This window comes from Suncus etruscus, assembly GCF_024139225.1.
Source record: "Suncus etruscus isolate mSunEtr1 chromosome X unlocalized genomic scaffold, mSunEtr1.pri.cur SUPER_X_unloc_17, whole genome shotgun sequence".
NCBI classification, from domain to species: Eukaryota; Metazoa; Chordata; class Mammalia; order Eulipotyphla; family Soricidae; genus Suncus; species Suncus etruscus.
Genome location: NW_026060312.1, coordinates 36,289 through 61,049, shown reverse-complemented (window position 1 = coordinate 61,049; position 24,761 = coordinate 36,289). Strand labels below are relative to the sequence as shown.

The following is a 24,761-nucleotide window of genomic DNA, read 5'->3' as shown; positions in this document are numbered from 1 at the left end:
TCAGAGCCCCACCCAGACCCTCCCTAAGGAGCCGCATGGATAGTGGGGGAAGGCCTAGGGTCCTTCAAGCTCCACCAAGGGACCCAACTCACCGGCTTGCCCAGGGGTGTGGCCCGGGGAAGCCCTGGAGATCTGGAGCAAGGCGGCAGAGGGGTGCTGGGGTTACCCAAATCCCGCACCCCCCCTAGGCCTGGCCAAGCAGGCCACCGGCATGACGTGGGCCTGCCAAACCTCCTCCTGCCTGACTCCCGGCTCCCAGAAAGGAGAGATCCTTCAAGAAGCTGGGAGAACAGAAGTTCAGAGCCCCACCCAGACCCTCCCTAAGGAGCCGCATGGATAGTGGGGGAAGGCCTAGGGTCCTTCAAGCTCCACCAAGGGACCCAACTCACCGGCTTGCCCAGGGGTGTGGCCCGGGGAAGCCCTGGAGATCTGGAGCAAGGCGGCAGAGGGGTGCTGGGGTTACCCAAATCCTGCACCCCCCCTAGGCCTGGCCAAGCAGGCCACCGGCATGGCGTGGGCCTGCCAAACCTCCTCCTGCCTGACTCCCGGCTCCCAGGAAGGAGAGATCCTTCAAGAAGCTGGGAGAACAGAAGTTCAGAGCCCCACCCAGACCCTCCCTAAGGAGCCGCATGGATAGTGGGGGAAGGCCTAGGGTCCTTCAAGCTCCACCAAGGGACCCAACTCACCGGCTTGCCCAGGGGTGTGGCCCGGGGAAGCCCTGGAGATCTGGAGCAAGGCGGCAGAGGGGTGCTGGGGTTACCCAAATCCCGCACCCCCCCTAGGCCTGGCCAAGCAGGCCTCCGGCATGGCGTGGGCCTGCCAAACCTCCTCCTGCCTGACTCCCGGCTCCCAGGAAGGAGAGATCCTTCAAGAAGCTGGGAGAACAGAAGTTCAGAGCCCCACCCAGACCCTCCCTAAGGAGCCGCATGGATAGTGGGGGAAGGCCTAGGGTCCTTCAAGCTCCACCAAGGGACCCAACTCACCGGCTTGCCCAGGGGTGTGGCCCGGGGAAGCCCTGGAGATCTGGAGCAAGGCGGCAGAGGGGTGCTGGGGTTACCCAAATCCCGCACCCCCCCTAGGCCTGGCCAAGCAGGCCACCGGCATGACGTGGGCCTGCCAAACCTCCTCCTGCCTGACTCCCGGCTCCCAGAAAGGAGAGATCCTTCAAGAAGCTGGGAGAACAGAAGTTCAGAGCCCCACCCAGACCCTCCCTAAGGAGCCGCATGGATAGTGGGGGAAGGCCTAGGGTCCTTCAAGCTCCACCAAGGGACCCAACTCACCGGCTTGCCCAGGGGTGTGGCCCGGGGAAGCCCTGGAGATCTGGAGCAAGGCGGCAGAGGGGTGCTGGGGTTACCCAAATCCTGCACCCCCCCTAGGCCTGGCCAAGCAGGCCACCGGCATGGCGTGGGCCTGCCAAACCTCCTCCTGCCTGACTCCCGGCTCCCAGGAAGGAGAGATCCTTCAAGAAGCTGGGAGAACAGAAGTTCAGAGCCCCACCCAGACCCTCCCTAAGGAGCCGCATGGATAGTGGGGGAAGGCCTAGGGTCCTTCAAGCTCCACCAAGGGACCCAACTCACCGACTTGCCTAGGGGTGTGGCCCGGGGAAGCCCTGGAGATCTGGAGCAAGGCGGCAGAGGGGTGCTGGGGTTACCCAAATCCCGCACCCCCCCTAGGCCTGGCCAAGCAGGCCTCCGGCATGGCGTGGGCCTGCCAAACCTCCTCCTGCCTGACTCCCGGCTCCCAGGAAGGAGAGATCCTTCAAGAAGCTGGGAGAACAGAAGTTCAGAGCCCCACCCAGACCCTCCCTAAGGAGCCGCATGGATAGTGGGGGAAGGCCTAGGGTCCTTCAAGCTCCACCAAGGGACCCAACTCACCGGCTTGCCCAGGGTTGTGGCCCGGGGAAGCCCTGGAGATCTGGAGCAAGGCGGCAGAGGGGTGCTGGGGTTACCCAAATCCTGCACCCCCCCTAGGCCTGGCCAAGCAGGCCACCGGCATGGCGTGGGCCTGCCAAACCTCCTCCTGCCTGACTCCCGGCTCCCAGGAAGGAGAGATCCTTCAAGAAGCTGGGAGAACAGAAGTTCAGAGCCCCACCCAGACCCTCCCTAAGGAGCCGCATGGATAGTGGGGGAAGGCCTAGGGTCCTTCAAGCTCCACCAAGGGACCCAACTCACCGACTTGCCTAGGGGTGTGGCCCGGGGAAGCCCTGGAGATCTGGAGCAAGGCGGCAGAGGGGTGCTGGGGTTACCCAAATCCCGCACCCCCCCTAGGCCTGGCCAAGCAGGCCTCCGGCATGGCGTGGGCCTGCCAAACCTCCTCCTGCCTGACTCCCGGCTCCCAGGAAGGAGAGATCCTTCAAGAAGCTGGGAGAACAGAAGTTCAGAGCCCCACCCAGACCCTCCCTAAGGAGCCGCATGGATAGTGGGGGAAGGCCTAGGGTCCTTCAAGCTCCACCAAGGGACCCAACTCACCGGCTTGCCCAGGGGTGTGGCCCGGGGAAGCCCTGGAGATCTGGAGCAAGGCGGCAGAGGGGTGCTGGGGTTACCCAAATCCCGCACCCCCCCTAGGCCTGGCCAAGCAGGCCACCGGCATGGCGTGGGCCTGCCAAACCTCCTCCTGCCTGACTCCCGGCTCCCAGGAAGGAGAGATCCTTCAAGAAGCTGGGAGAACAGAAGTTCAGAGCCCCACCCAGACCCTCCCTAAGGAGCCGCATGGATAGTGGGGGAAGGCCTAGGGTCCTTCAAGCTCCACCAAGGGACCCAACTCACCGGCTTGCCCAGGGGTGTGGCCCGGGGAAGCCCTGGAGATCTGGAGCAAGGCGGCAGAGGGATGCTGGGGTTACCCAAATCCCGCACCCCCCCTAGGCCTGGCCAAGCAGGCCACCGGCATGGCGTGGGCCTGCCAAACCTCCTCCTGCCTGACTCCCGGCTCCCAGGAAGGAGAGATCCTTCAAGAAGCTGGGAGAACAGAAGTTCAGAGCCCCACCCAGACCCTCCCTAAGGAGCCGCATGGATAGTGGGGGAAGGCCTAGGGTCCTTCAAGCTCCACCAAGGGACCCAACTCACCGGCTTGCCCAGGGGTGTGGCCCGGGGAAGCCCTGGAGATCTGGAGCAAGGCGGCAGAGGGGTGCTGGGGTTACCCAAATCCCGCACCCCCCCTAGGCCTGGCCAAGCAGGCCACTGGCATGGCGTGGGCCTGCCAAACCTCCTCCTGCCTGACTCCCGGCTCCCAGAAAGGAGAGATCCTTCAAGAAGCTGGGAGAACAGAAGTTCAGAGCCCCACCCAGACCCTCCCTAAGGAGCCGCATGGATAGTGGGGGAAGGCCTAGGGTCCTTCAAGCTCCACCAAGGGACCCAACTCACCGGCTTGCCCAGGGGTGTGGCCCGGGGAAGCCCTGGAGATCTGGAGCAAGGCGGCAGAGGGGTGCTGGGGTTACCCAAATCCCGCACCCCCCCTAGGCCTGGCCAAGCAGGCCACCGGCATGGCGTGGGCCTGCCAAACCTCCTCCTGCCTGACTCCCCTCCTGAGTCCTTTTACCTAAATTGGGGGGTTCTGGGGTTTGGCAGGACCCCCAGCTGTTCCCATATTTCTCTCCTGTTCTCTACGCCTGAATGCCACCTCGGTGGCCTGTTGTCGGTTTCAGGTGGGCTCTATTATGGGTCCCCAACTTCTCCCCTCCATCCTCTAGGGGGAAGGAGAAGAGAGAGGGGCCTCGCAGATAATTGGCTTCCGGTGCCATGATCCTGGAGGCCAGCTCTTCTCAGGTATGGGGTTAGGGGTCACCCAATTCCGGAAGTCTTTTCCCTAAGTTGGGGGGTGCTGGGTGCTTGGCAGGCCCCCCAGCCATTCCCCTATTTCTCCTCCGAACTCTAGGCCTGCCTGAGTGCTGCATCAAGCAGCCTGCTGTGGGTTCCAAGTGGGCTCTATAAGGATTTCCTCTCTCTATTTTAGGGGTAGGAGCAGAGGGAGGGGCAGGGCAGATATATGGCTTTCAGCACCTTGATCCTGGAGGTCAGCTTTTCCCAGGTACAGGATTAGGGGAGACCCCATTCCGGAGGCCTTTTCCCTAGGTTGGGGGATGCTGGTCATTTGGCAGGCCCCCCAGTTGTTTCCCTATTTCTCCCCTGGACTGTAGGTCGGGCCTGATTGTCACCTCGGGTGGCCTGCTGTGGGTTCCATGTGACCTCTATTAGGGGTCCCCAGGGTTCCTTGTACCTAGTCTAGGGGAGAGGAGCAGAGGGAGGGGCCAGGCAGATAGCTGGCTTCTGATGCCTTGATCCTGGAGGCCAGCTCTTCCCGGGTCTGTGGTTAGAAGGCACCCCATTTCAGAGGCCTTATCCCTAGCCCTGCTGTGCTGGGCTGCTTTGCGTACCCCCCCCAGCCGTACCCCTATTTCTCCCCTGGACTTTAGGCCTGGCCTGAGTGCACCTCGGGTGGCATGCTGTGGGTTCCAGGTGGGCTCAATTAGGGGTCCCCAACTTCTCCCCTCTCTTCTCTAGAGGGAAGGAGCAGAGAGAGGGGCCTCCAGATAACCGGCTTCCGGTGCCTTGATCCTGGAGGCCAGCTCTTCTCAAGTATGAGGTTAGCGGACACCCCATTCTGGATGACTTTTTTCTAGCTTGGGAAGTGCTGGGCCCTTGGCAGGTCCACCAGTCGTTCCCCTATTTCTCCCCTGGATAGTAGGTCGGGACTGAGCGCCAACTTGGTGGCCTGTGGTGGGTTCCAGGTGGGCTCAATTAGGGGTCCCCATGCTTCCCACCACCCTACTCTAGGGGGGAGGAGCAGAAGGAGGGCCGGGCAAATATCTTGCTTCCGGTGCCTTGATCCTGGAGGCCAGGTCTTCCCAGGTATGGGATGAGGGGACACTACATTCCGGAGGCCTTTTCCCTAGGTTGGGGGGTGCTGGGCGCTTGGCAGGCCCACCAGCCGTTCCCCTATTACTCTCCTGTACTCTAGGCCAGGAAAGAGTGCCACCTCAGGTGGCAGAGGGAGGGGCCAGGTAGATTGCTGGTTTCTAATGCCTTGATCCTGGAGGCCAGCTCTTCCCAGTTATTGGCTTAGGGCACACCCCATTTCGGAGGCCTTTTCCCAAGCTTCCACGATGCTGGGGGTCTTGGAAGGCCCCCCAGCCATTCCCCTATTTTTTCCCTGGACTCTCAGCCTGGCCTGAGTGCGACCTCCAGTGGTCTACTGTGAGTTCCAGGTGTGCTCTATTAGGGGTCCCCAGGATTTGCCTTTGGCCAGTCAGATAGCTGGCTTCCGGTGCCTGATCCTGGAGGCCAGCTCGTCCCAGGTATGGGGTTAGGGGACACCTTATTCTGGAGGCCTTTTTTCTAGGTTTTGGGTGCTGGGGGTTTTGGCATGCCCACAGTCGTTCCTCTAATTTTTTCCTGGTTTCTAGGCCAGGCCTAAGTTCCACCTCGGGTTGCCTGTAATGGGTTCTATGTGGGCTCTATTAGGATTTCCAAGCTTCCCCCCTCCCTACTTTTGCGGGGAAGAGCAGATGGAGGGGCCTGGCAGATAGCTGGGTTCTGGTGCCTTGATCCTGCAGGCTAGCTCCTCCCAGTTATGGGGTTTGGGGACACGCCATTCCGGAGGCCTTTTCCCATCTTGGGGGATGCTGGGGTTCTTAGAAGGCAACCAAGCCTTTCCCTTATTTCTCCCTTGACTCTGCGACCTTGGGTGGCCTGCTGTGGGTTTCATGCAGGCTATATTAGGGGTCCTCAGACTTCTCTCACTCCCAACTCTAGGGGGGAGGAGCAGAGGTAGGGGCCGGGGAGATAGCTGGCTTCCGGTGCCTTGATCATGGAGGCCAGCTCTTCCCAGGTATGGAGTTAGGGGACTCCCCATTCTAGAGGTCTTTTCCCTAGCTTGGGGGCTGCTGGGGGCCTTGGCAGGCCCCCCAGATGTCCCCCTATTTCTCCTCTGTGCACTTGGCAGGGCCTGATTGCCACCTCGGGTGGCCTGCTGTGGGTTTCAGGTAGACTATTAGGGTCCCAAGCCTCCTAGCACTTCCAAGCATGGGAGAATGTCATCCAGCATGGGGTGTCCCCCAACCCCATTTCCTGGGAAGAGCTGGCCTCCGAGATCAATGCACTGGAAACCAGCTATCTGCCTGCCCCTCCCATTACTCCTCCTTCCTAGAGTAGGGAAGGGGGGAAGCCTGGAGACCCCTTATAGAGTCCACCTGGAACCCACAGCAGGCCACCTGAGGTGGCACTGAGGCCCGGCCTAGAGTCCAGTAGGAAATAGGGGAACATCTAGAGGTTTGCCAAGCTACCCAGCACCCCCGAAGCTAGAGAGAATGCCACCCGGCATGGGGTGTCCCCTAACCCCACTATCTGGGAAGAGCTGTCCTCCAGGAGACTCAGGATTTGTTTGTGGGGAAATACATCCTATTTTTATAATAATCTAATTACCAAGGAAACGAAGATTATTCTCCCAGGGTCTCCCAGAAGTATCACTTGTAAGTAGGTGGTGGTGTAATGGCAAGTAATTATACTCTTGATCTATTCTTACCTAATTGTAACCTTTTGACTATTTTACCTTGAGTTGTCCTTGAGAAAAATTAAAAGAGCTCCCTCAGGGATCCTAAGAGATCTTTGGGAGTGAATCCTGATGTGGCCTCTGCAATGCATATATATATATATATATATAAAGTATGTCCCATAGTTCCAGCCCTACTTGAGAAATTAAGTGGCAAATAGGGGCATTATGTTTCAGTTGCGTGCTGGCATAGCCTTGGCCTTCCACATGTGGAAGTTTTCATAAGAATAGACTTCCATCGCCTGATTCAAGTCGAGAAAAAAATTCAATTTCCAGCCAGGCGGTGGCAGGTAAATAGTCGGTGCCTGGCCCTTTAAGACTCCGGCCGGAAGTAGCTTGACGTCACGCGACCGCCATCTTCCTTCTTTGTTGCCAGACCGCGAGGGAGAAGCGCCGGCCATCCGGCTCCATCCGCCGCCTTCGGCCCCCAGACTGACGGTTTCGGGGTCCCCGCGGCTGCCAGCAAGTCTGGGGGCGGAATTCCTCTGCACCGTCGGTCGAGGGGCCGCTCCACGCCCCGAGCTGCGGGTCTCTAGGGTGAGCGCGGGGGGGCTTGGATCGGGCGCCCGGACCCTGCGGCCTGCGCCTCTCCCCGGGGATCTTGGGGTTCGGCTTTAGGGCCGTCGCCGTGCTCTGCGCCCAGTGCTCCTTCCGCCCGCGACGGCGAGAACTGCTCCGGGCTCGGCGCTGGTTTCCAGACGAGGAGCATTTTCCTCCCCGAGTCCCGGAGCACTTTCCTCGCTCGCTCTGGGCTGGGGACCCGGCTTTGGGGGTTCTTGGGGAGGAAGAGGAAGGGAGTGGGTGCAGGACAGTCTTTTTGCAAGGGGTGCTGGGCACCCCGACAGCTCAGGGGCACGTGGGTCCCTCCCAGGTTTCCACCTTGATCAGTGGCCTGCAGGCGAATGCCCCCCTCTGCCCTCCTCTGCCCCCCAACATCTTCTGAGCACAAGCAGGAGAGTTTGTCCCAGCGACTCCCCAGTGCGCACAGGTCACACCATGGGCCTTGGTATGTGCTGTGGATGTTCAGATCATTGGGGGACAACAGGCTCTTGGGGCGCTCTCCACACGTTCCCTCCCAAGGAAGCAAATGCTGCATGCTGCTCCAGATGTGCAGGAACCGGTTAGGCCCCAGCGAGACCCAGCAGCAAGCAGCTGGACAGGTTTGTGCTCCTCATAGTTGCTCATGCCCTGTCTGTTCTCCAGCAGTGTGTGCCATGGGCCTTGCTGCTACTCTTCGGGAAGGATCCAGGCTGCAGAAGATGGGCCCTCAGCGTCTGATGTCCAGTCCCCAGGTAAGGGGGCGCTAAGAAGGACAGGGGAGGGGACAGGAGTGCAAAGCCCCACGGGGACTGCATGCCCAAGATATGTTTCGAAGTATTCTGGGGGTGGAGTGGCTCCTGGCACACCTAGCAGGGACTCTGGTCTCTGCAGTTTAAGGCCACTTTGACCTTTGTTTGGTGTCTTGTGCTTTTATTCAAGGCCATGCATATGGTACTCAGACCCTTCCCGGGTCTCAGTGTTCGGGGTCACCCCTGGCAGGTCTAAGAACCTTTTGGATGCCAGGTCCCAGCGTTGAGCTGCTGCTAATATGGTCCTGGATGTAGGTGAGGAAGGAGTCCTTGAGCCTATAATTTCTGCCTCGAAGCATTATTCCTGCCTTATCTGGAGAAAAACTCTGATTTATTTCTATTTTATGGCAACAACTGAAAGGAAATACTCCAGGCTTTGCCATCTGAAATATTATCCTCGAGGCAGAGGGGGGTGGCCATATAGGCTGCTGTGTATTCCGCCTGGGACGGTGCCTTCCATGGCGAGTATGAAGCAGATAGTCTTCTTGTTCCAGCACAACTGTCTTTTGTTTCGGCTGCTGCTTCCATGCCAAGACGATATCTGTGCCCAAGTTTACATATTCACTCAGGATTCTGCATGCATGTCTGAAAGTCTGTCCCTGGGATCCATAATTCTAGAATCCTGATGAAGAATTTTATGCTTTACTTCAGAGAACACCGCAAGGTCTATTTCTATACATGCACTGCCCTATGTGTTTGGTTTGGTTTTGGTTTTGGTTGCTTGGTACATTCCATGTATCTGTTTGTTTTGTTTTCCATAGAATTTTGAGCCATTTGGCTGTGCTCAAGGCCTTTCCTTGAGTATACAGAGGGTTCACTCCTGGGGACTTCAGGGGCACTAGCCTGTGCATGAGATTGACCCCAGGTTTTCCCTCTCTGTGCCCTCGATGGCACTATTGCTGAGGTCAGGACATGCTCAGCTCTTTTGTCCTTCACTCTGCAGTCAGGCTCCTTCCTGCAGCCACATTTCCCCTCAGTAAACCAGTTGCATCGGTAAAGGCTGCTTTTCTGTAGTCTTGTGGTTTGTGCTTCTAATTGGAGAACCTGAGCATAGAATCTTTCTGGAAGCCATAGTTGCTGGGATTCAGGTGTTGTTACATCCACTGGAACAGATTTGTTTGGAGTGAACTGTGACTGTTGATAACCCAAAGCACATGTTTGACTCACTCACGAGACCCTCCATTTATCTTCTCGCTGCTTGTATCCTGGGCAGATATGGACTCTGGGTCCAGTAGGGTTTACTATGTATTTAGCATTTTGAGCTACTATTAGAGTGGCTGTTTTAGGTGCTCTACCTCTGTAGTCAGGCATTGAACCCAAGAATGTTTAGTGAATATAATTAGAGATGGGCATGTGTGATGTTTGCAAAGCAACACTTCCATGTACAGTCTAGAATACAGTCTTTATATCATGAGAGCAGATCTGGCTTTCTACCATAATGTCTGGTGACCTTCCATACTGGTGCCTATTGAGAGAGGAACTAGGCGGGTAGGTGCCATTGAGGACAGAAGGTAAAATCCCTGAGTCACTCTTGAGCACTGCGAATTCCTGTTCTCTCCCCAGCCCCCTGAATGAGCCTTTTCCTAAACCCCTCTGTTTGTGCTTAGGACATGGTCTCCTTCCCTGCGGTGGCTGTGATTTTCTCCCCGGAGGAATGGCTGTGCCTGGATGCCTCTCAGCGGAAGCTCTACAGAGACGTGATGCTGGAGACGTATGAGCACCTGCAGGCAGTAGGTGAGAGCTGTGGGGGGACTTTACTGTGGGCTACATCCTGGTGTGACAGGTAAGTGCCAGGATAAGGCTGGGATCTGGTTTCCACGGGCGATGTGATTCTCCTGAGCCCAAAAGTCAAGGTCCCTCCCTATTTTTCAACCTTCTAGTTCCTGATTTTATTTTTCAATTGAGTCCACCTTTCTGTTTTTAACTGTCTTCAATGACCAGAGAAATCATACATTTTTTCAGGGTTTCCCATACCTGTGCCAAACTGGGTTTCATTCCTGGCTCTGCATATGTTTGCTCAGTCTTCCAGATATCCTCCACGAGCACAGAGCCAGTATTCCTGTCTGATTACTGTCGGTTTGGCCAATTTCTTTTCATGATTTCAAAGTACCATGCAGTAGCAGATCTTGAGGTTCTCCCAGTGCTTCCTGGGACATTATGCTGGGCAGGGATGATGTTTCTGCATACAGATGACCCGATGTCCCTGCATGCAGAGCATGTTTCCCAATCCTTTGCATCCTCTCCCTGGCCAGGGACAGTTTGAATTGAAACTTACCTGTTAGACTTTTCCTACTAAACAAATCAAAAAAATGGGGACAACTACATTTATATAAGGACATACACAATACAAAATATACCTACTAAGGATATTATATCTAAAGAATACACAAAGAAATATACATATTCTTTTTAAGTCTTTTGAAATACTGTAGGCTGGGAATAAATTTCCGAGCACAGCTTCAGTGTGTGACTTGGTCTCTTGGAGTTTGAAAAATGACTCCCAACTATAAGGAATAGTGTAATATCCTCTAGCAAAAGGTCTCTCAAATGCAGAATTGGGTAGTGAGCAATAGTACACATAAAAAGGGGCTGCCAAGAACAAATCAGCAGCTGTGGAAGCGGCATCTTCTACCTGGGCTGGAGCATTATGGGCTACAAAGCTGTCCTTTTGCTATTGGAGCTGACTTGCAACACATTCAAGTGGGGTTATGGTTCCTTTCCTAGGTGTTAGGAGGTGACAGTCAATGGGATAAACTGGGGCGTGAGCTGTGGCGCGAGTGCTAAGGCATCTGCCTTGCAAGCACTGGCCTAGGACGGACCATGTCCCATATGGTTCCCCCAAGCCCAGAGCAATTTCTTAGCACAAAACCAGGAGTAAATCCTGAGTGTCAAACGATTGTGGGCCAAAACACCTCCCAAAATAAAGGGAGAAAGAGGGAAAAATCACAGCAGAGTTTGAGAAGAAAGGATAGAAAAGGATTTTAAGATAGTAAGTGGGAGGAGGAAGGGGTATATTTATAACAGGGGGAAAGACTACAATATAGGCATGTACAATACAGGTGGGCATAGACATAGAGGTAGCCATCGCACACTCTCACATACATAAATGAAGATTGATCCTTAGGTTGCAATTGAAAAACTGAGGTGGAATAGGTCAGAGTGATTAAATTATATCAAGCTGCTAGGTCAGTTGGAAAAATTTTCAATTCCATGTAAAATGACTGTTGGTGAGGGTAAATTTTCCTGACAAAAACATTTCTGGGTTAGGTAGTGCATAGAGCATTTTTAAAACAATCATAATGGGTCTTGAGCATCTAGATTACTTTCCAGAAAGCAAACTGATATAATATATGGCAGACATTATATATGATGTTCTATATGGTGATAGTCATCTAATAGGTTTAATTGAAAACAAAATGCAGGGGCTGGAGAGATAGCTTGGAAGTAAGGTGGTGTTTGCCTTGCAATCAGAAGGACAGCAGTTCGAATCCTGGCATCCCATAAGGTCCCTTGAGCCTGCCAGGATCGATTTCCGAGCATAGATCCCAGTGAATTAGCACTGTAGCAAGAGTCTATGACATGCATTTGCCTTTTCTAATGACATTTATGTCCGTACAGTGAACATAAATATTAGGTTATAATAGCAATAATAATCAAATAGAAAATGAATACCTGGGGCTGGAGAGAGAGCATGGAGGTAAGGCATGCAGAAGGACTGTGGTGTGAATCCCTGCATCCCATATCGTCCTCTGAGCCTTCAGGGAACAATTTCTGAGTGTAGATCCAGGAGTAACCACTGAGCGCTGCCTGGTGTGACCTGAAAATTAATACGTTAGAATATTTATCAAGATACAATGAGAGGGCCCGGAGAAATAGCACAGTGGCGTTTGCCTTGCAAGCAGCCGATCCAGGACCAATGGTGGTTGGTTCGAATCCCGGTGTCCCATAGGGTCCCCCATGCCTGCCAGGAGCTATTTCTGAGCAGATAGCCAGGAGTAACCCCTGAGTACCGCCGGGTGTGGCCCAAAAACCAAAAAAAAAAAAAAAGATAACAATGAGAAGTGAATTTGGAATCTAATATAATATAGCACTGTAATGGAGAACTGTAAGGAACAGTGTAATGTCCTGTATCTAAAGGTCTCTCAAAAACAGAATCAGGTAGTGTGCAGCAGTCTGCAGAAAAGGGAGGTGGGAGAAAGGGGCTGTCAAGAGCAAATCAGCTATTATCTCTGTACACTTTGAGCATGTGTGATATTCTCTTAGAAAGTATTTGGAGGATTTCCGTCTTTTTAGGATCAATAGTAATTGCTAAGTCTTCTCTGAACGTTTGATAAAATTCACCTGTAAGCTCGTCTCATTCTGCAAAGTTTTTTAATTACTGTTTCAATTTTCTTGTGATAGACCTAATTAGGCCTCTACTTCCTCCTAATTCAGTGTGGGGATGTGACATTTTTCTAGAAATCTGTCCATTTCCTTTTGGTTATCTAGATTAACTGAACACCATTGTTCAAATGAGCTCTTAAGGGAAATGGTGGGAAGAAAATAAGCTCTTAAGATGTCTTGGATTACTTGGGTTTCTGTAGTAATCTCTCCTCTTTCATTTCTGATTTAATTTCTTTGAGTATTTTCCCTTTTTTTCTTGTGAGACTGCCAACAGTTTGTCTATTTATTGTTTGTTAAAAACTCATCACCTGATCTCACTAATATTTCATGTTTTTGTTTCTATATTGTTGATTTCTGCTCTTTTTCTACTTTAGGTTTTGGTTTGGTTTGTTTTTTTCATCACACTTGGTGCATTCAAGGGTTCCTCCCTGAATTCCTCTCAGAAATTGCTCCTGCAGGCTCAGGGGACAATATGGAGTGCTGGGGATTGAACAAAATGCTTTCAGATTTGTGGCATGTGAGGCAAATTTCCTACTGCTGTGCTATGCAACGACCCTTGCTCTGTTTTTTTTTTGTTTGTTTGTTTGTTTTTGTTTTTTTTCCTCAGCTCATGTTTGGTTTCTTTGCTCTTGGTCTTCAGATAACCACTTTCTCCAAAAATAAGATAATGTATTATATTAATTTTTGCTCCCAAAGATGTGCTAGGTCTTATTTTCATCACATGTCTTCTTTTCTTTTTTGTTTTTTTTTTTTTTTTTGGAAGTCACACCCAGCAGCGCTCAGGGGTTACTCCTGGCTCTGTGCTCATAAATTGCTCCTGGTGGGCTTAGGGGACCATATGGGATGCTGGGATTCGAACCAATGACCTTCTGCATGAAACGCAGATGGCTAACCTCCATGCTATCTCTCCGGCCCCGAGATCTCTTATTTTCAATGAGGAATATGGTATACATATACTGTTAAATGAAAATAAAGGAAATTTGAGGATGAAAGGCCATGAATAGATTCATTAGTCCTAGTTTTTCTAGTTTCTCATGTAGGGCTCTTATACCTTTGTTAGTGTGTCACCTAATGGATCTGTATTGGCAATAATGGAATGCAAAAATCTCCCATTATATCACATTTCTTTTTTTATTTTATTTTTTTTTGTTTGTTTTTGGGCCACATCCGGCGGTGCTCAGGAGTTACTCCTGGCTCAGAAATAGCTCCTGGCAGGCACGGGGGACCCTATGTGACACCGGGATTCAAAACAACCACCTTTGGTCCTGGATCGGCTGCTTGCAAGGCAAATACCGCTGTGCTATCTCTCCAGTCCCTATATCACATTTCCATTCATGTTTCTCTAGGTTTTTGAGTAAAAGCCTTATATTTTTTTTTTTTTTTGCTGGCTCTATGTTTGATGCATAAAAGTTGATCAGGGTTACTACTTCTTGGTTTCTTGCTCCTAGGACCAGTAATTAGTGCTCATCTTTGTCTTTAAATACTTTCTTGAGATTGCATGCAATTTGTTCTGCTATGAATATGGCTGTCTCAGCCTTTTTTGTTTTCCAGTAGCTTGTGTCATTGTATTCCATCTTTTTCCTTTGAGCCTGTGTCTATCCTGAACTTTGAATTGTATTTTCCGCAGGCATCAGGTGACAGAATTTTATTTCCTTTTTTTTTTTTTTTTGGTTTTTGGTTTTTGGGCCACACCCGGTGACGCTCAGGGGTTACTCCTGGCTATGCGCTCAGAAGTCGCTCCTGGCTTGGGGGACCATATGGGACGCCGGGGTATCGAACCACGGTCCGTCCTAGGCTAGCGCAGGCAAGGCAAGCACCTTACCTCCAGCGCCACCGCCCGGCCCAAGAATTTTATTTCCTGATTCAACCTGCTACTCTGCCAGAAGTTCAGGGCCCCACCCAAACCCTTCTGGGAGTGTTCAAGATTTTCAATGCGATTTTCTACCTTGTAATTCTAGCCATGGTGGTTTGCTGACACGTTTTTCACTCCTTCAATTTCAGTTGTATGGAGTCTCATTTTCCTAAAGAGTTCTTTGAGTTGGTTGAATTGTCCAGCTTTAGATTACTTTTTTTCTTTTTTATTTTTAGCTTTAAATTTCTTAAGGTTTGCTTGCTAGTAACCTCTTGATTTCTTTGCTAAAACATGAAGTGTTTATTTTAGATTCTCCTCTGTAAGATTCATGCATAATGGTGGACTTAGACATTTGCCAGGATTTTTCTCTATTTTTTTTTCTTTCTCCGGAAGCTTTAGTGTGTTGCAGTGTTTCTTCTTTTTTTTTTTTTTTGAAAATTTTTCTTTATTTAAACATCTTGTTTACATATATGATTGTGATTAGCTTTCAGTAATGTAAAGAACACCCCCTTCACAGTGCGATATTCCCATCACCAATGTCCTAAATCTCCCTCCATCCCACCCCACCCGCACCTGTACTCTAGACAGTCATTTCAGTTTTGTCACTCATTCACATGATTATGATAGTTCTCTGTGTAGTTATTTCTATAGCTGCACTCACCACTCATTGTGGTGAGCTTCATGAAGTGATCTGGAAGTTCCAGCCCTCCTCTCATTGTCTCAGTATTGTTGCAAAAATGACTTTTATCTTTCTTAAAACCCATAGGTGAGTGAGACTATTCTGCATCTCTCTCTCTTTCTCTCTCCCTCTGATTTATTTTACTCCACATGATAGATTCCATGTACATCTATGTATAGGAAAATTTCATGACTTCATCTTTCCTGACGGCTGTATAATAATCCATTGTGTATATGTACCACAGTTTCTTTAGCTATTCATCTGTTGAAGGGCATCTTGGTTGTTTCCAGAGCCTGGCTATTGTGCATAGTGCTGCAATAAATATAGGTGTGAGGAAGGGGTTTTTGTATTGTGTTCTTTTGTTCTTAGGGTATATCCCTAGGAGTGGAATATCTGGGTCGAATGGGAGCTCAATTTCCAGATTCTGGAGGAATCTCCATATCACTTTCCATAGAGGTTGGATTAGACGGCATCCCACCAGCAGTGGATAAGAGTTCCTTTCTCTCCACATCTCTGCCAGCACTGATTTTTCTCATTCTTTGTGATGTGTACCAATCTCTGTGGTGTGAGATGGTATCTCATCATTGTTTTGATTTGCATCACCTTAATGATTAGTGATGAGGATTTTTCATGTGCCTTTTGGCCATTTGTATTTGTTTTTTATTAAAGCATCTGTTCATTTCTTCTCCCCATTTTTGATGGAATTAGATGTGTTTTTCTTGTAACGTTTTGTCAGTGCCCTATATATTTTGGATATTAGTCCCTTATCTGATGGGTGGTAGGTGAATAGTTTCTCCCACTTGGTGGGTAACTCTTGTATCCTGGGCACTATTTCTTTTGAGGTGCAGGAGCTTCTTAGTTTAATGTATTCCCATCTGTCGATCTCTGCTTCCACTTATTTGGAAAGTACAGTTTCCTCCTTGAAGATGCCTTTAGTCTCAATGTATTGGACTGTTTTACCGACGTGTAGTTCTATATACTTTATGGTATCAGGTCTGATATCAAGGTATTTAATCCATTTGGATTTTACCTTCGTACATGATGTTAACTAGGGATGTATGTTCGCTTTTTTGCAAGTGGCTAACCAGTTCTGACAGCACCACTGGTTGAAGAGGTTTTCCCTGCTCCATTTAGGATTTCTTGCTTCTTTGTCAAAAATTCGCTAATTGTATGTCTGGGGGACAATGCCTGAGAACTGAAGCCTATTCCACTGATCTAAGGGTCTGTCTTTATTCCAGTACCATACTGTTTTGATCATTATTGCTTTATAGTACAGTTTAAAGTTGGGGAAAGTGTTCTCTCCCATTTTCCTTTTCCCTAGGAGTGCTTTAGCTATTGGAGGGTGATTATTGTTCCAGATGAACTTTATTTTATCTTATTTTTTATTTTATTTAAACATCTTGATTACATACATGATTGTGTTTGGGTTTCAGTCATGTAAAGAACACCCCCCATCACCAGTGCAACATTCCCATCACCAATGTCCCAAGTCTCCCTCCTCCCCACCCGACCCTAGCCTGTACTCTAAACAGGCTCTCCATTTCCCTCATACATTCTCATTATTAGAACAGTTCAAAATGTAGTTATTTCTCTAAGAAAACTCATCACTATTTGTGGTGAGCTTCCTGAGGTGAGCTGGAACTTCCAGCTCTTTTCTCTTTTGTGTCTGAAAATTGTTATTGCAAGAATGTCTTTCATTTTTCTTAAAATCCATAGATGAGTGAGACCATTTTTCTCTCTCTCTCTGACTTATTTCACCCAGCATAATAGATTCCGAGTACATCCATGTATAGGAAAATTTCAAGACCTCATCTCTACTGACAGCTGCATAATATTCCATTGTGTATATGTACCACAGTTTCTTTAGCCATTCGTCTGTTGAAGGGCATCTTGGTTGTTTCCAGAGTCTTGCTATGGTAAATAATGCTGCAATGAATATAGGTGTAAGGAAGGGGTTTTTGTATTGTATTTTTGTGTTCCTAGGGTATATTCCTTGGAGTGGTATAGCTGGATGGTATGGGAGCTCGATTTCCAGTTTTTGGAGGAATCTCCAAATCGCTTTCCATAAAGGTTGAACTAGACAGCAATCCCTCCAGCAGTGGATAAGAGTTCCTTTCTCTCCACATCCCCGCCAACACTATTTATTCTCATTCTTTGTGATGTGTGCCATTCTCTGTGGTGTGAGGTGGTATCTCATCGTTGTTTTGATTTGCATCTCCCTGATGATTAGTGATGTGGAGCATTTTTTCATGTGTCTTTTGGCCATTTGTATTTCTTCTTTGTCAAAGTGTTCATTTCTTCTCCCCATTTTTTAATGGGATTAGATGTTTTTTTCTTGAAAAGTTCTGCCAGTGCCTTGTATATTTTGGAGATTAGCCCCTTATCTGATGGGTATTGGGTGAATAGTTTCTCCCACTCAGTGGGTGGCTCTTGTATCCTTGGCGCTATTTCCTTTGAGATGCAGAAGCTTCTCAGCTTAATGTATTCCCATCTGTTAATCTCTGCTTTCACTTGCTTGGAGAGTGCAGTTTCCTCCTTGAAGATGCCTGTAGTCTCAATATCCTGGAGTGTTTTGCCTATTTGTTGTTCTATATATCTTATGGTTTTGGGTCTGATATCGAGGTATTTAATCCATTTGGATTTTACCTTCGTACATGATGTTAGCTGGGGGTCAAAGTTCAATAATTCAAAACAGTCATGGACTGTTTTACAGACGTGTTGTTTTATATACCTTATGGTATCACATCTTTAGTCTCAATGTCATGGACACTTTTACCGACGTGATGTTCTATATACCTTATGGTATCATGTCTGATATCAAGGTCATTAATCCATTTGGATTTTACTTTCGTATATGATATTAACTGGGGGTGTATGTTCGCTCTTTTGCAAATGGCTAACCAGTTCTGCCAGAACCACTTGTTGAACTGGTTTTCCCTGCTCCACTTAGGATTTCTTGCTCCTTTGTCAAAAATTGGGTAACTGTATGTCTGGGGGACAATACCTGAGAACTCAAGCCAATTCCACTGATCTGAGGGTCTGTCTTTATTCCAATACCATGCTGTTTTGATTACTATTGCTTTGTAGTGCAGTTTAAAGTTGGGTAAAGTGTTGCCTCCCATTTTCATTTTCCCTAGGAGTGCTTTAGCTATTCGAGGGTGTTTATTGTTTCAGATGAACTTCATAAATGTTTGATCCACTTCTTTGAAGATTATCATGGGTATTTTAAGGGGATCGCATTAAATCTGTATAATGCTTTGGGGAGTATTGCCATTTTAATGATGTTAATCCTGCCAATCTATGAGCAGGGTATGTGTTTCCATTTCCGTGTGTCCTCTCTTATTTCTTGGAGCAGGGCTTTATAGTTTTCTTTGTATAGGTCCTTCACATCTTTGGTCAAGTTGACTCCAAGATATTTGAGTTTGTGTGGCACTAATGTGAATGGAAATCCTTCTTGACTTCCTTCTCGTCCCTATCATTATTGGTGTATAAAAGTCCATTGATTTCTGTGTGTTGATTTTGTAGCCTGCCACCTTGCTATATGAGTCCATTGTATCTAGAAGCTTTTTGGTAGAGTCTTTAGGGTTTTCTAAGTAGAGTATCATGTCATCTGCAAACAGCGAGAGCTTGAATTCTTCCTTTCCTATCTGGATTCCCTTGATATCTTTTTCTTGCCTGATTGCTATAGCAAGAACTTCCAGTATTATGTTGAAGAGGAGTGGTGAGAGCGGACAGCTTTGTCTTATACACAAATTTACAGGCAAGGCTTTTATTTTTTCTGCATTGAGGATAATATTTGCCATTGGCTTGTGGTAGATGGCTTCAACTAGACTGAGAAAGGTTCTTTCCATTCCCGTCTTGCTGAGAGTTTTGATCAAGAATGGATGTTGGACCTTATCAAATGCTTTCTCTGCATCTATTTATATGATCATGTGATTTTTATTTTTCTTGTTGTTGATTTTGTGTATTATGTTGATAGATTTACGGATGTTAAACCATCCTTGCATTCCTGGGATAAAACCTACTTGGTCGTAGTGTATGATTTTCTTGATGATGCATTGGATCCTATTTGCCAGGATTTTGTTGAAGATTTTTGCATCAGCATTCATAAGAGATATTGGTCTGTAATTTTCTTTTTTAGCAGCATCTCTGTCTGGTTTTGGTATCAAGGTGATGTTTGCTTCATAAAAGCTGTTTTGGAGTGTTCCTGTTTTTTCAATTTCATGGAAGAGCCTGGCTAGGATTGGTAGTAGCTCCCCTTGAAAGATATGAAAGAATTCATTAGGAAATCCATCTGGGCCTGGGCTTTTCTTTTTGGGCAGATGTCTGATTACAGTTTCAATTTCCTCAGTAGTGATGGGGGTGTTTAGATATGCTAAATCCACCTTACTTAAATGTGGAAGGTTATAAATGTCCAAGAATTTTTCCACTTCTATGTTCTCATATTTAGCAGCATACTTTCGCAAAGTAGTCTCTGATTACCCTTTGGATCCCTGCAATATCTGTCGTGATCTCCCGCTATTTATTTCTTTTTTTTTTTCTTTTTCTGGTTTTTGTGACATAGCTGGCAGTACTCAGGGGTTACTCCTGGCTGTCTGCTCAGAAATAGCTCCTGGCAGGCACGGGGGAACATATGGGACACCGGGATTCGAACCAACCACCTTTGGTCCTGGATCGGCTGCTTGCAAGGCAAACGCCGCTGTGCTTTCTCTCAGGGCCCACCCCTTTTCATTTCTAATATGGGTTTTCAGGTTTCTCTCTCTGTCTTTGTGAGTTTTGCCAATGGCCTATCAATCTTGTTTATTTTTTCAAAGAACCATCCTCTGCTTTCGTTGATCTTTCGAATTGTTTTTTGATTTTCCACTTCATTGATTTCTGCTTTCAGCTTTGTTATTTCCTTCTGTCTCCCTAATTTTTGTTCCTTTTGTTGGTCATTTTCTAACTTCATGAGCTGCGTTGTTAAGTTATTCATGTATGCCCCTTCTTCCTTCATGATGTGTGCTTGTAGAGCTATGAATTTTTGAAGAAGAGAAAAGTAATAAACTCGGGTAAAAGTCTAATATGCCGAAAATGGGCAGAATCCTTCTAGAGGCTCCCCTCATCATTTTGAGTGATGAAGGAGAAAAATAAGGTCAAACTCCCCAACAGTACAAAAAGAAGTGTCAAATGTCCAGTGAGCACTCCAACAATAACAAAGATAAGCACCAGAAAAATACGGTCTTGAGATAAAAAAAACATGGCAGGGCATATAAAGAAAGAAAAGAAAAGAAGGAAAAAACATAAATATAAATGGGGACAACAACTTCAATAACCACACCAAAACAAGGAAATCGACAAGAAGTAGATAGGTAAATAAAAATAAAATAAATTAAAAATGAGTATTAAAAAAATAAAAAATGTTTTGTGCTTTTTGCCTTTTCCCTCCTGCAATGGCACAGTAAATATTGGGGTAATTCGAAAAGGAATTCACTTGGCCTAAGAGATATGGGGTTTCTCCACCCTTGGAGTATATTGTCATGGGATTAACTATAGAGTCTGTTCAGGTTTATTTTCTCTCCCTTTGGTGCTTTTGTGGTGTTTGGAAGGCTTCTTCTTCCTGGCTGATAAAATCAGACTTCCGTATCTAGAGATCTCAGTATCTGCACAGGTCCAGGAGTGGGATTTATGATGAAGTCTTTCTTTGTGGTTCTAGAGGTTCTGTTCCCTCAGTGTCATTTTAATCCATCTTCTGTGGTTGGTGGCCTTGGTCTTTGCACTGATCCTAGGATGGAACCTATGATAGCGTCATTCATTGTGTTTCCAGAAGCCCCATTCCGTTGCAATTGTCTCAGCCAGACCTTTGGAACTGGGGATCATGGTTGCTGTGCAGGATGTAACTAAAACACTAGTCTGGAGCTTTTTTATTGGTCCCAAGATATATACAGTCCAATCATCGTTCTAGTAGCCAGTCATCTGTAAATCGCGATCTTGACTTTTGAACCGACCAAAGGTGACAAGTCTTCTGATTTTGTCTTTTCATTAGCTGGTTAGGTAGGATAACCTGCTCTTAGATCAAGTTGTTCCCATTTTCCTCGTTGTCAGGATATCATATTAGAGCTGGCACTTGTTGGTGGCCCAGCAGTATTAAGGATGTCCCGGTTGGGGTTTGTTTCCCGTTGCTGTTGTGAAGAACTTTGTCATTTCTATGTCTGGGATCCAGGGATCAAGGCTGGACAGATGGTGTCTAAGTTGGGTCCACATGACATATTTTCAAGGTGGGAGATATCCCTGTATTGTAAACAAGTATGAATTCTTATCCCTAGTAGATAAGAGCTTGTTTTTATATGTAGGATTCCCCCATTTATTAGTGTGCCTTTGCAGGGAGAAATGGTGCTACATTATATTGTGGTGCATTTGGGGGTGGAAAGAGAACAAAACAGAAACAGGTCACACACCCAAAAAAGATAAAAATAGGAATAAAAATATAAGTGCTTGTGCTCGCTTCGGCAGCACATATACTAAAATTGGAACGATACAGAGAAGATTAGCATGGCCCCTGCGCAAGGATGACACGCAAATTCGTGAAGCGTTCCATATATATATATATATGTATATATGTATGTATATATATATGTATGTATGTATATATATGTATGTATGTATATATGTGCTCACCTATGTATATGTAGAAGAAATATTTTAAGAAATTAATTAAAGTAATTAAAGGAACAAAGTGATGCAAGAGACTACTTCACTTTTGGGGATAAGCAGGTAAGGAGGTGGTGTAATACAGGTTTTATACTTATGTTGAAAGTTTAGGTTTCCCCATTGTCTTTTGGGATTTTCTTGGGGTATGTGGGTTCCCAGGCACCTTTCCATCACAGCCCCTGACCTTCTTGAGATTGGTAAAGATTTGCGGCAGGGAGGTCTTGGAAGAGCTCTTGTCTTTTAATTGGTCAATTTAGTCCATTGACATTGAGGGAGATGATTGTCATAGGATTGAATGTCATCTTTGTAGATAAGTTTGCTGTGCTTGTTGGTCTCTCTTGTCTTAGAGTAGACCTTTCAGTTTTTCCTTTAAGGCTGGTTTTTCATCTGTGAAGTTTCTGAGCTGTTGTTTACCCATGAAGCTATGTCTACTTCCTTCAAACCTGAACATGAGTCGGGCTGAGTGCAGTATTCTCGGTGAGGCATTCATGTCATTCAGTCTTGTCACAATATCCCACCACTGTCTTCTGGCCTTGACAGTTTCTTGTGACATGTCTGTGGTAAGTTCTTAAGGATGCTCCTTTGAATGTAATTTCCCTTTTTGATCTTGCTGCTTTCAGTATTCTATCTTTACCTGTGGGATTTGTCATTGTAATGAGGATGTATCTTGGGTTTTTCTTTGGGTCTCTTTTACCTGGTATTCTTCAGGCATGCAGGATTTGATTGCATGTAGTCTTTAACTCTGGGAGTATCTCTTCGATGATGTCTTTGACAGTTGATTCTTCCTGGAGATCTCCTACCTGGGCCTCTGGGACTCCAATGATTCTTACGTTGTTTCTGTTGAGTTTATCAAAGATTTCTATTTTTATCTGTTCGCATTCCTGGAGTACTTTTTCCATTGCCTGATCATTTGTCCTAAGGTTCTTTTCCAATTTCTTCTGCTGTGTTGAATTTTTCTACATCACATCTTCCAGTACTCTGATTCTCTCCTCAGCTGCTGATACCCTGCTGGCGAGGTCATCCACTGAGTTTTTCAGTTGAGCTACCGTGTTTTTCAGATCTGCTATTTCAGTTTGGAGTTTTCTGATTTCTGTCTTTGTGTTCTGTTCAGATCGATCTATGCTTTCTATGAGTTCTACAAACTTCCATATTGCTATTTTATCTGAGAGGTTAATCAGCTGGTTAGAATTTTTTAGGTCATCCAAGCTTCATTCTCTGTGCATGGTGTTTGCCAGTGAGTTTTCCCCATTGTCACGCTAGTAAGTGTGGTTTTTCCTGCGTGTTGTGGTAGGGTTTATTGGTTAGAGCACTGCACAGCCACGAAGGTGCGCTCTTCAGGGCCTCTAGGTGACTGCTTTTGAGGTTCGCTTCCCAGGGCTCTGAGGAGAGCTTCAAGATTCCAGGAAAGACAGAGAAGCACAGGACAGCTCACGGCAGGTCCTCAGTTTCCTCAGAAGAAGCACAGCAGGGCGGAATCTCCGCAGGTAGAGGAATCAGCACTCTGTCTGGCAACCCCAACTGCCAGCCATTTCTTACTCGCTCGCTGGGCAGCTTCAGAATGCAGTTTATTGGGGGTTTGCTTCCCAGGGCTCTGAGGAGAGCTTCAAGAATTCAGGAAGGACAGAGAATCCCTTCCTCTCTTACCGCTCCATATGCGCCCCTCCCGAAGCTGTGCACTTTGTTGAAAAGGATGGTCTTCACCGAATAGAGATGAGCTGTTCTTTGGTCGAGGGTATACGAGTAGCTGCACTGTCCTGCTAGAACCTCCAAACAAGCTCTCAAGGTCCATTTGTAGAAGAACATAGGGTATTCAAGCTTCCAAGACTCCAGACACATCCAAATGAGGCACTGCACATGGCAATCTGCCTGTCTTTTAAAAAAAAAAGAAAGAAATTATATTACCTATATATGGTAAAGTGTCATGACTCTCCATTACATCACTGGTTGCAAGAGGCCAGGCAGGGTTGCCCTACCAACCAGTTTATGGTGTATTAATTTTGAGTCCAAGACAGAGAGACTATGGGTGCTTATTTTGGGGGATGCCTTATATTTCAGCCTGTAGGAAACCTATAAGTAGGCCTTATTTTCAGAGGATGTTTTATTTTCGCGAAACATGGTATATAAGTTTTCCCATTAGGTTCTACATTTTGGCCTTTCTTCTTTCCTAGTGTAGGCCTGTGTTACTATGAATTACACACTGATTACTGCTTTTGTTGTGTGTCATAGATTTTGGCGATTTTTTAATTTATTATCGTATGTTTCAAGGAATCTCTATTTCTTTATTTCTTCTTTGATCCATCTGTTGTTGACCAGCATGTTGTTTAGTCACCAGGTGTTAGATTTTTCTCCACATTTTTTGTCTACAGTCAATCTTGAATTCTGACAGTGTTTGGTACAATTATTTTCTTTTACTTTTGGTTTTTGTGCCACACTCAGTAACACTCATGTATTACTCCTGGCTATGCGTTCAGAGTCACTCCTGGTTTGGGGACAATATGGGAAAATGGGGGATCAAACCGTGGTCCGTCCTAGGCTACTGCTGGTTACTGTGCCGGCCTCTGGTATAATTCTTAATTTGTGAGTTTATGTACGTTAGACTTGTGTCTTAAAATGTGACCTGTTGTAGGCAAGGTTCCATATACAGTTGAGAAGAATGTGTATTCATATTTTTGTTAATGAAAGGCCATGAATAGCTCCATTAGTCCAGTTTTACTAGTGTCTAATGAAGTCTCGCATCTTTTCTAGTGTTTCAAGTAAAGGATCTGTTTATTGGCAATAATGGCATACAGAAATCTCCCATTATGTCATGTTTCCATTCCTATGTTTCTCTAGGTTTGTGAGCAAAAAGCCTTACGTGTATTGCTGGCTTTAAGTTTGATGCATAAAAGTTGATCAGAGATAGTACTTCTTTGTCTGTTGCTTCTCTCGTCACTACTTTGTCCATCGTGGTCATAAATGCTTTCTTGAGGTTGCATGCAATTTGGTCTGATAGAAATATAGCTGTCCCATCTTATGTTTGTATTTCAGTATCTTGTATAATTTTTTCTATCCTTTTCCTTTGAGCCTGTGTCTGTCCAGAACTTTAGGCTTTTGGGTGACACCCGTGGACTCTGGAGGGTTACTCTTCGCTGTGCCCTTAGAAATCGCTCCTGACTCCTGCGCCTGTCTGCCTGTGTTTCTGAATCCCTGAAGCTCTCCTCAGAGCCCTAGGAAGCGAACCGCCAAAAAACAGCATTCTGAAGCTGCCCAGCAAGCGAGTAAGAAATGG

At 47.2% G+C, this 24,761-nt stretch overlaps 1 non-coding gene across 1 annotated transcript; it reads left to right on the top strand.

Annotated features, from left to right (window-relative positions):
• The first annotated feature begins 21,279 nt into the window (after window positions 1–21,279).
• On the top strand, window positions 21,280–21,386 carry LOC126000567 (U6 spliceosomal RNA). The gene has a single exon (XR_007492801.1). It is a non-coding gene; the product is annotated as a U6 spliceosomal RNA (small nuclear RNA).
• The last annotated feature ends 3,375 nt before the right edge of the window (window positions 21,387–24,761 follow it).